This window comes from Dipodomys spectabilis, unplaced genomic scaffold, assembly GCF_019054845.1.
Source record: "Dipodomys spectabilis isolate Male_0828 unplaced genomic scaffold, ASM1905484v1 ptg000559l, whole genome shotgun sequence".
Taxonomy (NCBI): Eukaryota; Metazoa; Chordata; class Mammalia; order Rodentia; family Heteromyidae; genus Dipodomys; species Dipodomys spectabilis.
The window spans coordinates 255,695-271,664 of NW_024871236.1; positions in this window are offsets into that span (position 1 = coordinate 255,695).

The following is a 15,970-nucleotide window of genomic DNA, read 5'->3' on the forward strand; positions in this document are numbered from 1 at the left end:
CACAGTTTTATCTTTTTTCCTCCTCATTCGATACTTTTTTAAATGAGGAAGAGCTTTGTACCAACTGCTCTAAACCTTGAAGGCGTACTATATACATAAAGTACTTGGAATTCTTGTACACGAGAGATTTTTTTTCTATGCCTCATTAATTTACTGATTCAATTGACCATTTAGCTGTTTCACTATGAATTTGCGAAAATTTATTTGATATTTTTGTTGTAATCAACTAATATTTTATTTTATTGCTCAAATAGCTCATGATTATCTTTGTATATACAGAGAACTACATTCAGAGATGCAGAAAATGAGACAGATGAACCATATAAACCATTATGTAAAATGTTAACCCTTGTTATAACTCATTTATAATTTCCTTTCAGTTATTTTCTCCTTGTCAAATTTCATCATTTTTCATTCATTAAGTTTCTCTGACTTCTTTAAGATTATGACCACATTACTTAGTTTCTCCTTCAGATGAATTTACGGTCTCTTAATTAGATCTTTATGTCCTTGCCTAACCAATATTTTCTTATTTTCCATACCCACTAAAATCACACATGTCCTTAAAACACCTTGATCTTGCCATTCCTTAGTGGAAAAATTGTCATTGCTTTTCTATTGCCAACCACAAAAACACTTCTTTTCCCTTCAAGGTTTTCGTGACAGAGTTATAGACAAAATATCTACTATCTCTTCGCTAACGCTCAAATCTTACCTGGGAGGATCTTCACAGCTCTGCAGCTGCATCCTGGGTGCCACATCCCCGCGTTAGGACTCCCCCATTGCTTCCACTTTCCTGGGCGCTTGGCTGCCCTAGGTCAAAAGTCAGCCTCTCCTGCACTTGCCAGACAAAAACAAGCCCTCTCTGCACAGCACAACAAACCCCCATCCTCCCAGTGAGAAGTGTCCCTTGCCCCGGGACCCCACGCTGAACTGCCTTCCCTTCACATGGTACTCTTGACCTCACATGCGTGAGACAGCCACTGGACGCAGGACAAGGATCAGCCGCTGAGAAAACCCTCCCAGAGCCTAACACGGCCTCATCCCTGTCACTGTGAAAAAACCCTCCTAGAGCCTAACACGGCCTCATCCGTGTCACTGCTATGTTTTCACGGATCCGATGAGCAGATTTGCTTTTTGCCTCTTCCTAATGGACTAAAAATCATTTTTATTATTATTTATTTACTTATTATTGATATTAATTATTGAAATCCAATTAATTATTTATTCCTGCCACCTTTATATCGACTCTAGGTCTTTCATCTGACAGAGACTTCCTGATTCAAAACTATCAACTCAGATGTCATTTCAGTCCTTTCTCATTTTTCCTGTCATTCTCACATTTATTCTGACTCTGTACTATGTGTTTTCCCCGGAGGGAGCCGTCTCCGTCGACAGCTTCAGTGGAAAGTATCCTAATTTCCCTTGGAGTCACTCCTGTTCGAAGTGATGCAAAGGAATAATCTTTCAAAGATCCTAGAGAACTGCTTAAGAATGGAAGCAATAGGCTTTTACCGAAGCCCATCCTCAAAAGCAGACTATTTTTAAATATCAGGAAAAACTGATTTCCTAATAAGTAATCATATAAAAACCAATTAATCCTACAGTATACCAATGGGGTAAAGAAGCAAATTGTGAGCCATAATTAAGATGGACAAAAACCTAAGCAGCAAAATGTCTTCTCAAAAATAAACAGAAGCAGTTGTCCAGATTTAGAGTTCATGTAATTCACAGGACTACTGCTGGACAGTTGCGAAGTTCTCCAACGCTTCCATATTTGCTTGTATGGACTGCTAATTCTGTTTTTTCTTTCTTTTGTTTCAGTTTTTTTGTAAAATAACTCCCAGAGTGTCAGTGTACACACACACATACACACACACACACACAGAGAAAATAGACTAAATACTTGCCCTCCAACTGGGCCAGGATGCCAATAGAGGTAAGCCTAGAGGGGTGAGATTCAGGAGAGAAGCGTGTTCTCACACTGCTCACTTCACACCTTCACAACTTATTTCCATTACCACTGGTTATTGTAAGCTAAAATTCAGTCCTCAAACTCAGAGTCTACAAATGTAACCACACTTCATTTCTTCAGGGTAGTTGTGGTTTCACTTATGACTTTCAAGAAGTAAAACTTTGTAATTTTTCCAACTCCCAGAACTTCTCTGTCATTCAAGAATGCCCAATGTCCCTCATGAGCGTGTAAGTTTACACACTGAGGTGTTCAGGGTCAAAGTAGCTCCAGTTTGCTACCTCTGTGTGTGTGTGTGTGTGCGCTGATGACTTCTTTTGTTTCTCTAGAGAATCCTGACTAATAATAAAGCTGATGGTTTTGGTGTCTGTGTGCATTCCTATGCAGTACTCTCATCACAAGGAAGGGAGTGCAAACACACCCAGGTGTAATTCCCCCCAGAACCGCTCCCACATAGATTCCTCACAGTGCTCGGCACCAAGTGCCTGGCAAATTTATTTTGGCATCAATGACAAGATCTCCCGATTTTAGAAAAATGTGAGAACGAGGCTTGCTTTGCTTTTGCAACGCTGTGTGAGCCACTACTTCCATGTGGTGGCCGGATGCTGAGTTTGAAACTGCAGAATGGCATCCTGAGAGGAACGTAATGAGAAAAGCAAGAGATCATCTCAGCCTTCGTCTACTCGGTCAGATCTTCCCCCCCATTAAGGAGACATGTGACCACCTCCACCCTCCCCAGCCCCGGCTCCCCAGCCTCCAGCCGACCAGGCCAGCCTCCGGGCCAGCCTCCGGGCCACACATGAAGCTCTCCGGGGCATCTCTTCCCCATTTGCACTGACTCTGGGCCAGGCCACCGGACTCTCTGGCTGGAATCTGCTCTAATGGCTTCCAGGGAGTGTTTCCACCTCCAGTGGTGTTTGCAAATCAAATCCATTTCCACACAGTGGCTGAAGCGTTTTCTTGCTAAAGTACAAATCTGAGCCTGCCTCATCTCCGGTAAACTATATTACTGGCTCCCCAAAGTTTCCAGAATCAATCTCTGCGTGGTTCACTCAGCATCTCCTGGGCTCAGCCCTATTTACCCTCCTTGCTTCTTCTTCCCAAACCGGCTATCACCACAGACCCAGCGTGTCTACAGACGAGCTCACACCGCTGTCCTCTCCCATGGGTTGTCTCCTGCCTCCTCCAGCATCTCCCATCTCTCCTATCCATCTCCACTGTAACCCCTGCTGACCCATCACGTTCCAGAAGAGTCATCCTCAGCTCTCTGGCCTGTACCCACCGGCGTGTAACCAATGAAAAAGTGGCCATTCTGTGCCGGGCTTGCTCAGTTGACTCATTTACTTGTAGACGTAAGCACTCTGAGGTCCCTGACACAACGCCACAGGAAGGCTTCGGAGTGTTCCACTCATGGCGAAGTGGTTCAGGCTTCATCCATGACACACTAGAGCCCCCCATCCCAGCTGGAGCCTCTCTTCCATCCCTCCTCGCGGCCTGCCTCACCCTCTCCCTCTGCACATCTTCTTTGCTTGCCTGTAACTTGTCTGGAGTTGCACTCATCACAAGCTTCCTGGTGGCTGACTATGGCTCAGTATATAACAAGCAACTTAATTATATCAGCGGAGTGAATAGTACATAAGTGCTCCACGGTACACCTAGCATATAACCACCTAAGTGTGTTCATCCGGTTTCCAGTGTGGTGTGTGGTTGCAAAGTACATTATCTAACCACCACTGGTGTTGTAGTTTATATGTGTACATATATATATATTTTACAGTATATAAAATAATATATATATAAAGCCACCTCTGGTTCTATCTATACATAGTATATATATATACTACTACACCAGTGATATAGATATAGATATACAGTTCACTGAAGTTTACAAAAAACTACCTTTATGTTATTATAGGTGAAAAGTAAAGGGAATTTCAAAATTCATACATGTAACTGCGAGAATTTTGAATGCATGTGTGTGCATAGGTCAATAGAAATTTTCTTGCTAGAATTGGCTTATCATATATATATATATATATATATATACATATATATGTATCTTTCATTCTAAATGTAAAACCAACATTGTCCTTAAATTTTAATCTATATAGGCTTCTGGTTACATAATAACACTGAAGAAAAATGGCTTATTTTTTTAATGGGAGTTTATGGTTCTGAAAAATAGTCTTAAGGCCTCGAATTTCAAGGCATTGCACAAATTATACTGGAGTAGGATGGGCAACACTTGTGTCTACTTTGGGCCACTTCTTTACATCAAGGCATGTAACAAACTCTTGAACATGCCATAGTCAGCATGATGCTCACTGTTCTGATTGAGCTGTGCTCTGAAACACGTTGCCTGTCAGGTCATTCCGAACTGAATCATCTTTGAAAATAGCATCATCAAGGGTGCCATTACTTTAAGAGGCTATAGGTAAAATCATCCTGGGTTTAGAGCTTGTTGACGGACGCTCTTACATAAGGCAGCAAGAGACACAGATACAGACAAGGAGGGAAAGGGCATTCAGAGATTCACGGAGCCTGGGAATGCCAGAGATCACCAGAAGCCCACGCAGACATGGAGCTGACGTGGCTTCTGGAAGGGAACGCGGTGCTGCTCGTGAGACTTGCTCACGTGTGTCTAGCTTTCCACACTCCAAGAGTGTAGCGTGACTGCTGTCGTTGAAGACCATCCATATGTTGCTAATTTCCTGGGGGCAATTTTAAAGAACCTAAGACGCCTATCAATATTTTATCAACACGCGGTGCGCAGCGATTTTGAAGTTGTCATTGCAAATCCGGGCTCTTGAAGATTTCACCACACAAGTCACTCTGCAGCATAATCATCCCCTGTGCTTTAAGACAGGAGTCGATATTCAACTTGTGTTTTGCTAAATAAATAATGCTATGAGCAAAATGCACAAGTGAAATTCAGACGCTCAGTGAGAGCTCCCGGCCACCGCCAGCAAACAAAGCTGACAGGGACGTCAGGTGCAGACATCTTCTGGACTCTCAGTACACATAAAAGTTGTTTTTTGTTTGTTTGTTTTTTCCTAAGAAGCACTGTCTACAAAGTAGGCATTAGCATCCTGCCTAAGAAAAAACATGGAACATCCCTTTAATGGAAAAACAAAAACAAAACCTATTTCTGAGTGATGTTAGTCCTTCCCTGAGCTGTCAGTGGCCCACACACTTCCTGCTGGGTCTCATGTCTCTGTCCATGGTGGCTGACTAATCTGGACACCTTTGCTAGCTTGTGAGGTAGCCTGTGAGGATATCTTACAGTAAAACAGTGATGACACCCACCACATCAATTCCGTCTTGCTTTGAAGATGGAAGTCCTCTCAGATCTTTCTCACTGAATCTCCACGAGGCTCATCTAGGACTCTAAGTCTTTTGTGGTTATTTCAGCCATATTCACAGAAACTCCACTTCACTGGGCTCTGTCTCAAGAAACCACTTTCTCTGCTCTCTTCTGTGAGGCCCCCAGGGGGTTTCACCCTGTGAGTGTAACACATCCATCGCGTCGTGGCCGCACATCTCCATGTAGGTCTCTTTAATTCCTCACATCTGCGTGGTCTTCTATCCCTTACAGCCATCATGACAGGTTAACCAGCTTCACACCCCCTTGAGTTTGTCCCTTGACCCCTTTCCAGGAATCCCAGTGCTCCTAATGGCCATCAGAATGGCAAATCTTCTCTGAAAGGTTTGCAATATACTCAGCCAATCCTTGAAAAGAATCAGTTATGAAATGCATTCCTTAAATAACAGGTCTGCCTCACGGGCAACTGCTCGTGTGCTGCGTTAGCATGCAGGAACACAATCCATACCTCGCTGTGCAGTCCTGTCCGGGCTCTTCTAGGACCGGCTACATTGTCCATAAGAGGTAATATTTGGAAAGAAATTGGCTTTTCTGGACAGTAGGTCTCAGCAGTAGGCTCAATATATTTATTAAGCCATATTGCAAACAGATGAGCTGTGATCCAGGATTCCTGTGTGCTTAGCACAGGCAGAACACACTTAGCTTTCTTTGTAAGCGTTTTAGGATCCTCGGAATGGTAAACGGACATGGACTTACCTACGTCAGCCCATGACCAGAGCCTGACTCTGCAGACTTGAAGCCGAGTGTTGATTCTTCTCCACCTGTGTTCTTCCAGTAAAAATCTGTGTCATCGACACTGAAAGTCTACAGTTCATCTTGACCATGTCCTTTGCTTGATCACGGTAAACTCTGAAAGCCGTTGTGTGTGTTTGGAGACAAGGTCTTCCTAGCAGTGCAGCATGCCCCGTATTCCAAGAACTGGGATTATGGAAGTATGCTGCCAGGCCTGGTTTCCTTGCATGAATGCTAGAGAAGACTATGAAGACTTCATCTGCTCCAGCATCCAGCAATGTACTGCTGTAGGTTCTTCATCTTTCTCAGTCTTCAGGAACTTGATGAAAGTGAAGAGCTTGCCCTGGATTGGGCTTTGGTCTCTGCCTCGTGTCTTATTCTCTCTGTGTCCCTAGAGAAGCATTTGCGTTTTCTTCCTTTCCTGTTACAATGTGTGAACCATTTTGGACAAGATGGGACTGATGCTCTCATAAAAGGAGGAAGGGTCTGGGTCTCTGTTTCCTGTTTCTCTAGTCTTTTCCTTCTTTCTCTGCCCTTGCCATCAGCAAAAGAAAGAGGTCATGTGATCGCTCAGCAGGGGAGTTGCCATCTTCAATCTAGGAGAAAAACCTTCCCTTAAGCCCAATCTCTTGGAATCCTGAACTTGGCCTTCTACCATCCAGAGCTGTGAGAAATCTGCTTACCTTGGGCATTGTGCTAAAATAACATGAACTAAAGAAAGCCTTGAATCATTTCAATGATCTGAAGCACAGACATTTCACAGACCTATCTTCTTCCCACCATCACAGAGGTCTAATAGAGTACAGAAGAGTAGTAAGAAAATGAATGGACTATGGCAGCAGCCTCCAAGGATGCGTTAGATTCACCGGGAGACTTGGTTGGCGGGGTGCTGGGGTGCAGGAGAGGCAAGTGTTCAGGAAACACGGCTGGGCCTCTGTCCATGTGTGAACTCCAAGCCCTGGCTCTCACTAACGACTCTACTGATGAGCACACCGGAGCCACTTCCTCGTTGGCGTAAAGCAGGACGTTAGATGCCATCTTTCACACCCTGTTGCAGCGTCAAATTACCTGTGTGCCACGTACCTAGAAAAGTGTCTCAAACAGGACACCCGAGCAGCAGAGAATGCGCAGTGTGCTGCCACTTCTGGCAGGGTTCCGTCAGTGGAGAAGCCCTAGCTCATTAAATAAAAGACTACAGAGAAGTTTCTGGGGATGTGTGTCTGTGTCTATGTCTACTGAGAGGGAGTTGTATAAAATTTATTCAGAAACATGTTCACACCTTTTCTCTTCCTAGTTTAAATATCGTTATCATTTCTTATCTTTGCTATTTTAATCTGAGGCCAACTGGTACGTCTGGAAGCTCTCTAAATTATCTTATAGATAAAGGCTCCTATGTCTCCAAATTAGCCTATGGATAAAGATCCTAAGGCCTCTCAATTATCCTATAGATAACACATCCTGTCCTCTACAAAGAGGAAGAGTTTGGCTTCCTCCAGCCTCATTTTGAACTCCTTTGTCATTCATTCTCTTGTCTTTCTTATTATTCTGCCCAGAAATTCCACTATAATATTGGATAGCAGTGGAGAGGATGATCTTTCTTTGTTCCACATTTGAGTAAAATTGATATTCAGTGTAGTTATTTCACTGCTTTAAACCCCATAGCCATTAGAAACCAAGTTCTAAAATCAAGTGCTCTGCTGATGACAGTCAAATTCCATCCCTCTTCTTGTCTGTCCTTGGAAAAGCAAATTCAATACAAATGAGCTCTAGATCCAGAAACATTTATGAAATTCACAGCACTGTAAAAACCCCTCCCCAAAAAGAAGAGTGACCGTGTGTGAGAGAAAATAAGCTGGCACAAAAAAGAAATGAGTGCAGAGGAAATGAACCAGATGTAAGACAAAAACAGAATCATAAGGAGAAAGAGGGTGGGAGCAATGTGAAGGAAGACAGTGGCAAAGCATGGATTTCCACCCAGTGCTGCCCACCGGCCTGTCCGAGCTGGGCACCAGAGGCCGCTCAGGAGGCCGGCATCAGTACCCAGATACTTGTCTAGATAGCAGAGATAGAGGAGCAAGCCAGACAGAATAATGGAACTCCATTTCCGCAATTATGAGGAAGAGAGCACTTTTAAACATCATGAGTACAGTTTTATAGATGGAAATTCATTGATACAGTGATGTTTGGGTGAAGGTCACAAAATTTGAGGAAGCAAACCAGGGGAATGTAGAAGAAAAGCATCCCAGGGCTCCAGTTCCGAGCTAACTGATGATGTCATCGCTTGGAGATTTGCCCATTAAATACCTAATGAAGCCGCCAAACTCACCAGGCTCTGGCCTGCTTCCTACTCTGTATGTAGAATCTCAGAAAAAAAGTAAAAGAAACAATACGCTCCTTTTCTGATTGCTAAATGAAAGTTCAACTTTATTGTGAGCATCTTTCAAAAACTGTATTTGTTGTTATTTGTTATTTGTTTTAATTGCTTATCCAATTGGAAATCTTATTGCTGCCAGTTTCTAGCAGCTTTATGTAACACAGGGATGATAGGCTTTCTTTCCTCTTGCATGGTTTATCTTTTAAAATCATGCCGTTCATGTTGCTACCACCTACCTGAAAGCCCAGTACATAAACTTTGCTCTATGAAACCCAAACATCTCAATCCAGAATATAACAAAGTGTTGGATTTGAAAGGAGAAAAAAAAAAGATTAAAAGGGCTATATTATAGCCGGGCACCGGTGGCTCACACCTGTAATCCTAGCTACTCAGGCTGAGATCTGTGGATCTCAGCCTTGAGCTCAAGAGCTGAGAGACAGCACCCAGGCCCAAAGTTCAAGACCCATGACCAACCAAAACATAAAAAGGGAGGCTATATTAAGGTTTTGGCTGTATACTTTCTGAATTTACTCCTGGAAATAGCAATCATGAGCACTTCAGAGTCTGGTTTCATAAGGACATAGGGTCTTTGCTAATGTGATTAGTTTCCATGTGTCTTATTCCGTCACGACTGGTGAACTTATAGAATGAGAGAAATACATGACAGATGAAAATATTCCACAAGTGAAGTCTTGGTCTACTCCTCAATAAACACCACAGGTCGCTCGAGAGTCCCAGAAGCCCTGTCCTCGAGGTGAGTCTCACAAAACCTGCCTGTGGAGTCTCTGATTCTCGTTTTCAGTGTAGGAAACAGGAACTATTTCTCTCCTTACTCCTTGTTTGACATGTAACACTGGAATAGATCTTTGCTACAACTTAACAGAAGAAGCATATGTTGAGAATAAGTTCCCAGTGTGGCATGATAGTTCTAAGATGCTAGGTTTGTGTGAGATGTGTTCGTCCTGTAGAAAGATCACCTGGGAATGGAAGCGGTGACCTCTCAATGTGGTGGAAGGAGACTCATCAGGAGCCTCTGGCCTTTCCATTCTTGCTGCATGTAGAAGAGTACCTGTCACTTGTGGAAAAAAAAGTGTGAAAGGAACCATTTTGGAAGCACAGACCCAATCCGGTCTACACCATGGACTTGCTTCTTAAACCAGAAGAGACAGACAATAATCCTGTTCACACCAAGGCTTTCTAACCTAAGTCCTTAATTGTCTGATTTAATAAATTATTGCGTAGGTAGAGAAATAAATCAAATTTGGAAACTTGGTCATTTCATCCTGACATTTATTGTCCAATCAATATCCAGAAGGCGTTGGTGATGCATCATGGTGGTTTGCGGTCTCCTCTATCATTGAAGAAGGTCTGGTCCCAGCATGGGGGGTACTGGTCCTCAGCACACAGGGTACTGGTGCCCAGCACGCTATGTCCCTGTCCTCAACGCTCTAAACAGCTTTCTGAATCACTGTCGTACTGGTCTTCCCTAGCAGTTTTGCTCTGTTTTTGCCCTAACTTGCTTTGATTGAATGTTAATACCCTTAACTATAAGGTATAAGAATGGAACTTTTAACCATGTTACAGTTTTATGTCATTTTGGTTATGTAATGGTTAACTTCATTTCTCATTTCTTTCAGTAAATAATTTTGTATAAAAATCAGCATGTAGGAGATTTAAGTAAACAATTTATGAATTTAAGAATTTTAATATGATTTAATTGTTTTTCCAATAGAACAGCCTATCCAGCAATCAAAATACTCATAATATTTTGTATATTGCTTTGTTGCATATAAAAGACTTTTCACATGTCCCTTCTCATGTTCTAAAAGAGTCTTAGCATGTATAATTTACCACCTGCTGTTTGACAGCAGAATTTGGTGACACTAAAAACAGCCCACATTAGTAAATGCCTGATACTTCTGAGCAAGGTTTTCTGTATTACCATGTGAAGGAAGCTGTTGTGTTATATCCTGTAGTTAGATTTCAGGAAGGGACTTTTATTAGGCATCTTTTTCTCCTGGTTGCTTGTAAGTCCAGATTAAGAGAGTGTGCTGCCCAGTCCAACTCCTGTCTGGTATCCTACACTTCACCATGAGCTTCTATAGCTACCCCGGACTAATGCATTGGGTGCTCAGGGTTTTCCTCTTTCTTAATGTTTTGTGAGAAAATGATAACACAAAAGAGTATTTAATTATAATGAGGTTTTAAGCATATGCAATGCCTTGAGAGCAAACTTTCTCACTGTGTGATTAAGTCTGTCTTTATTCGGTGAAAATTCCTTCTGCAACTTTCAATCCTTCCTCCATCATGAGTCAGAAAGACAGATGACATCTCTTTTAAGAGCCTCATTTAAAATCATTCTATGCAAATGGATGAGAAGTGGATGAGAAGACCAGCAGAAAAGTCTTTGTTTCTAGAACGTCATGTCCTGAATTCTGGTTCAACCAGTTATTGGAGTGGCCTTTAACAAACTACTTAATCTGTCCTTCGGTCCTCTGGTTCTGTGAGTGAGGTGGATACAATCCCCCACAGGGAGTTCTGGCAAACAGAACAGAATGGAGGCCAAAGGACATTTTCCATGCAGTTTTGATAGTTGTCTTCAAAGAGCTGGGGAAATGAGAAGTCCTTCAGAAACTTACTGCATTCCCTCATGTACCCTTTGATTATATTTCTACTTCACAGAACAACTTGGTTATGTAAAAGCAGGGGACCTATTAGTCACTAAGCAACATGAATATAATGATGTTACTAATGTTTCGTGTGAGGGTCATTTGTGTGTGTGCATGTGTGTACATGTGCCCATGTGCCTGTGGATATATGCATGTGCATAAGTGTGTGCTCCTGTGCATGTGTCTGGGATTGTGTCTGTGTGTGTGTGCACGTGCGTGTGTGCACACGGGCAGGTAGGAGGTGGACAGGATAAACACCTGTCAAAGCTCACTATGAGCTCTGGTTCAGGGACGCCACAGTTCAGGGGATGATGCTAAAGCTTCGGAGGCTCTGGGGCGGGTTCTTTCTTGTGCAGTCTCGCCCCTGGGATGGTCCTTGTGTTTTATGGAATCATCTGAATCCCTCGGCTCGGGCCCGGCTCACACCTGCGGGGCACGGACAGCTCTGTGGAGGAATCCTGGGCTCTGGTGCAAACCTTGCTCTCTAGCTCCTGTGCCCAGTGTCCCAGGGCCTCATGTGTACCCACAAGAGGACTCACACAGGCCCGAGTGCCGCCACAGGCCCAGGGCCTGGTGTGTCCCGTGAGTCCTCTCGTACTCTGGGAGGAGAGCATCCCACGTTTGCCTGTATCAAACACTTGGCAACTGTAACAAATATAGTGTTTCAAAGGAAGGTGCATCTACCCACTCTACCTCACGTACTCCTTAGCTTCTGCTTTCTTCTTACACCCCTCCAAGCCGGCGCAGAGAACCTCCATGGTCAGCCTTGTGGAAGGAAACGTCTGTCGTTCATACATGTTGCCTTTGTGTATTGTCTTCTTTAGTATAGCGTTATAATTTCCTGATTCTTTAAAATAGATAATTTTACACTAGTAGAGAATGAATAGTTTGATTTCATTGAAAACCACCAAAAAAAAACAAAAAAAACCCATCAGTTTGATTTTGTGGAATTTGAAGATGCTTGGTACACATCAATATCCCCAGTCAATAAATTTAGCAAAGGAAAATATGTGAAATAAAATTCGTTTATAGAAGACTCTGGAAGGGATGGGGATAGCAATACCATGCCTGATAATAATATACATCATAACATAATATACAGTGTATTATACTACCATTAAAAGCAGCCCTGTGCCACCCGGTGCCACAGTGAATGCCTGTGCAGGTTCTCAGCAGAGAGCCCTGCTTAGTTGGCTTTATTTTTCAGAATAACATTTCATACCGGCACAGTTTCCTTAAACTACTGCTCAGTCGTTTCCAGTGGCATTTTTAAAGGTTAACTGCATAGGCCCTCTTGAATCCATCCCAGTTTCGAGTCTTTTATTGTTTTCGCATGGTTGTTTCAAAGTCTTTGCGAACCTGCTGAAACTGCTCATCTATAATCTGACTGCCTAAGCTGTGTGTCTTCTCATTATCCCAAACAATGGTTCTGAAACACATTGTGTTGCATGAGGCTGAGCTTCAAGAAAATATTTATCTGGTTGTAACTAGGCTGGCACAGAGATCACTGTTCTACTTGCTATTTAGGGGAATGTTTTCACTATTAGGATTTGGTTTTGCAATGGCTTGGCCAGTGTGCTGAGCTCCTTGAACCTACGATCTGTGTTTCATTTTTATTCAGTGTTGAATGAGGATATACACAGCTCATTGGAGCTCTGTCGAGTGCTTGCAGTCAAGCACTCTGGGTCTATTTACCAGATGTGAACACAAGAAAACTAGTTAATGTTTTGAGTGATTATATTGCCCATTTTGCCCACCCAATCCTAATAGGTGAAGACCCATAGAAACACTATAGTTACTTTTAGTTTTTAGAACAATGATTGCAATTTGCTAGAACATTGTAATACTCAAAAGTTTTTGGAAATGGAAATGTACAGTGTATCACATCTTTAAAAATGTTCTGCAACCATGACTCAAACCATCGTTTGATTATCGAATGTCAGCTACATGGTAGAAATGGACATGCATGGGCAAGCAGACCTCATTACAGTGCCGACTTATTTCTTAACAATGAAGACACTGTCAGTTTCTGATTTATGACACATAAAAGGTGACTGGCATCATCTGACAGGTACAAAAATGAAGATATAAATTTGTTACCTTCTGCTGCTAAAGTTTTATATTAGTAAATAGGAAAGAAAAGTACAATATACAATGTTAGATTCAATCACCAGATATGATATAGGATTCTGATTCCTTGCATTGCTTAATCCAAAGACACCTGATCGCTTTCAGCACATTTTTGCGTGCCTCACTGAGCCTTGCTTTCTTTCTCTGCTCTGGTAATGTGATAGCCATGAATGTCTTTTAGAGGCATTCTGAACATTAAATTAACAAACACGTGGAATCCTTGGCATATAAACCCAGCATGCAAAAATAACTCTAAAAGTGCTTGTTGAATCATGTCGAAGCTTGAAATAAATTAATAAATAAGTAAATAAGCAAGCAAACCATGTTCTCTGATGGGTGGCATGGAAGAAGATGGAGGAGAAAGACTGAGCCCAGTAGGACTTTGACACGTTAGATAAAGTGGAGAGTTGCCTCATGCTGGTTGTGAGGTATCTGGGAAGGAAGCCGAGCATGGTGTGGAGCCACGTCACGTTTTCAGAAGAAAGCTAGCCATCTTCTGGTGATGCTGAAAGGCCACGCGTGAGAACAGACGGAAACTGTCCATCCTATTTATTGACACAACAGCAACCGGAATATGGGTTATTTTTTTTGAGAGACTGGGGTGTCAATTCCATGTAGGAGTAGACAATGCAGAGACGGGAAGCACAGAACTTTGGTTTAAAGAGTTTTCTTGAAATCAAAATATTGTAGCTGCGTTTGATGAGACTTCCCAGCATACAAAGGTGCGGAAGATTTATAGATCAAAGTAACAGATACCTGGATTCTAATATTTTGAAAAATCCATATTCATTATTTTTAATTGGCCTAGCTTATAGACCAAGTACCACATGTGTACAATGTCTACTTTCATTCTGGAAAGTGATTTTGTGAATTAAAGCTTAATTAGGCACAGGTAAGATTGTTCCTTGCTCTCCGTAATAGCGTTCAGTCTTCGTCTTAAGTAAACATTGTTAAATCATCGCTTAAGACATCGACGTCATAACACCTCGCTCTTCTCTCAGCATCTTGTCACCCTGCCTCATAGGCTCTCTGATGATTACATTAAGCTTAATAAAGAGATAATAAGAATAAGTAGCTCCCATAATGTGGAGAAATGGCATTCGGTAATTTGTGTGTCTTATTTCAGAGCTTGCGAAGTTATCATTGTTGCATAAAAATGGTCCTGCCAAAGGAAAACCGTTAATAACTTGGTCAAACCTGTTCGAATTTTCAGCAAAAACTACCTGCAGAAGAGATCCTTTAAATACGGATATTCTTGGAAGTGCTACAAACTGCAGTACAAATGAATATGTTTGAGAGGCTCTTTTGGGATAATATTTGCTGAGGTACATGACTTTCTTGGTCACCTGGCTGAACGTGAAGGCAGAAACAATAGGCAGGGGAGGAATTTACTCTGACTGCCTGCCAAGGATTCAGAGACACAGACACCGGATGAAGGTCATGATTATCTCAAGGTCACACCCCCTCCGTCCACGCCAGGGTGGCTGTCAGGGACGCCAGGTGCGGTGGACAGGGACCGGCCTGGTGGACAGGACCGGCCTGGTGTGCCGCCTGCCACGACTCTGACAATGTGAGCCGGGGTGCCTGTGTGCGTGGTCTCCAGGGCTTCCAGCCTGATGCTGGATTACTGCACTTTCCTCCACAGTGAGCTCTACCCGCTTCCTTCCGGGCCAGGTCTTCTGTCACACGCCAGCGCCTCACGCACCTGACTGGACTCACTCTCATCCACACCTTCCTCCTCAAACCCCCTGTGCTCAAGACAGCAGCAGAGGATCCCAGTTTCCCATAAAAATACTGCATTTTTTTTCTGATATTAAATCCTGTTGATCACTTAACTAAAGCTACTACCTACAAAACCATCACCCTGCCCCCACCACACACAGTGCAGATCACAGGAATGAAGATGACCCGGCTCTCAGAGCCCCACTGGGCCTCTGCCAGGTGCGTGCTTTCTGTGCACCACTGGCTCTTTCCTTTTCCTTGCAGCAACTTCCTGCTCTTTGTCATTTACTCACTGACTCTAACCATCATCATCATCATCATCACCACCATCATCATCATCAATCATCATAACCATCATCATCATCATCATCATCATCACCACCATCATCATCATCATCATCACCACCATCACCACCATCACCACCATCATCATCACCACCATCACCACCATCATCATCATCATCATCACCACCATCATCACCATCATCATCATCATCATCATCATCTACATCAGAGAAAAGAAATGTGAACTACAAAGGAAGAAGTGAAGATTTAGCCCAGACCCAGAGAGCGGCAATTTTGAAAGTCCAGAGGAAAATGGCAAATCCTGGGCCACAAAAAACAAAAGAGATAAGAATGTCTACACAAGCGGAGTATAAAGTCATTAGAATGTTTTTGTCCGTCCAGACCAAGATAACAGCTGGGTACACAGATTTTACCAAGAAGTATTTTAAGACGAGAACACAGGTGATGGATGACAAAACTTAAAAAAAGAAACGAAAAGAAACAAACCAGCCTCTCCCACCCTGCGGGAGAGTGTCCAAACCAGCCTCTCCCACCCTGCGGGAGAGTGTCCAAACCAGCCTCTCCCACCCTGCAGGAGAGTGTCCAAGACTATGGCCCAGGAGAGGCAGCTGTCAGCCCCCTCCCACTAGGGAGGGGCGGGGGGTGGGGGGGAGAGCACACGGGGTGGGGGGGGGAGGGGGGGA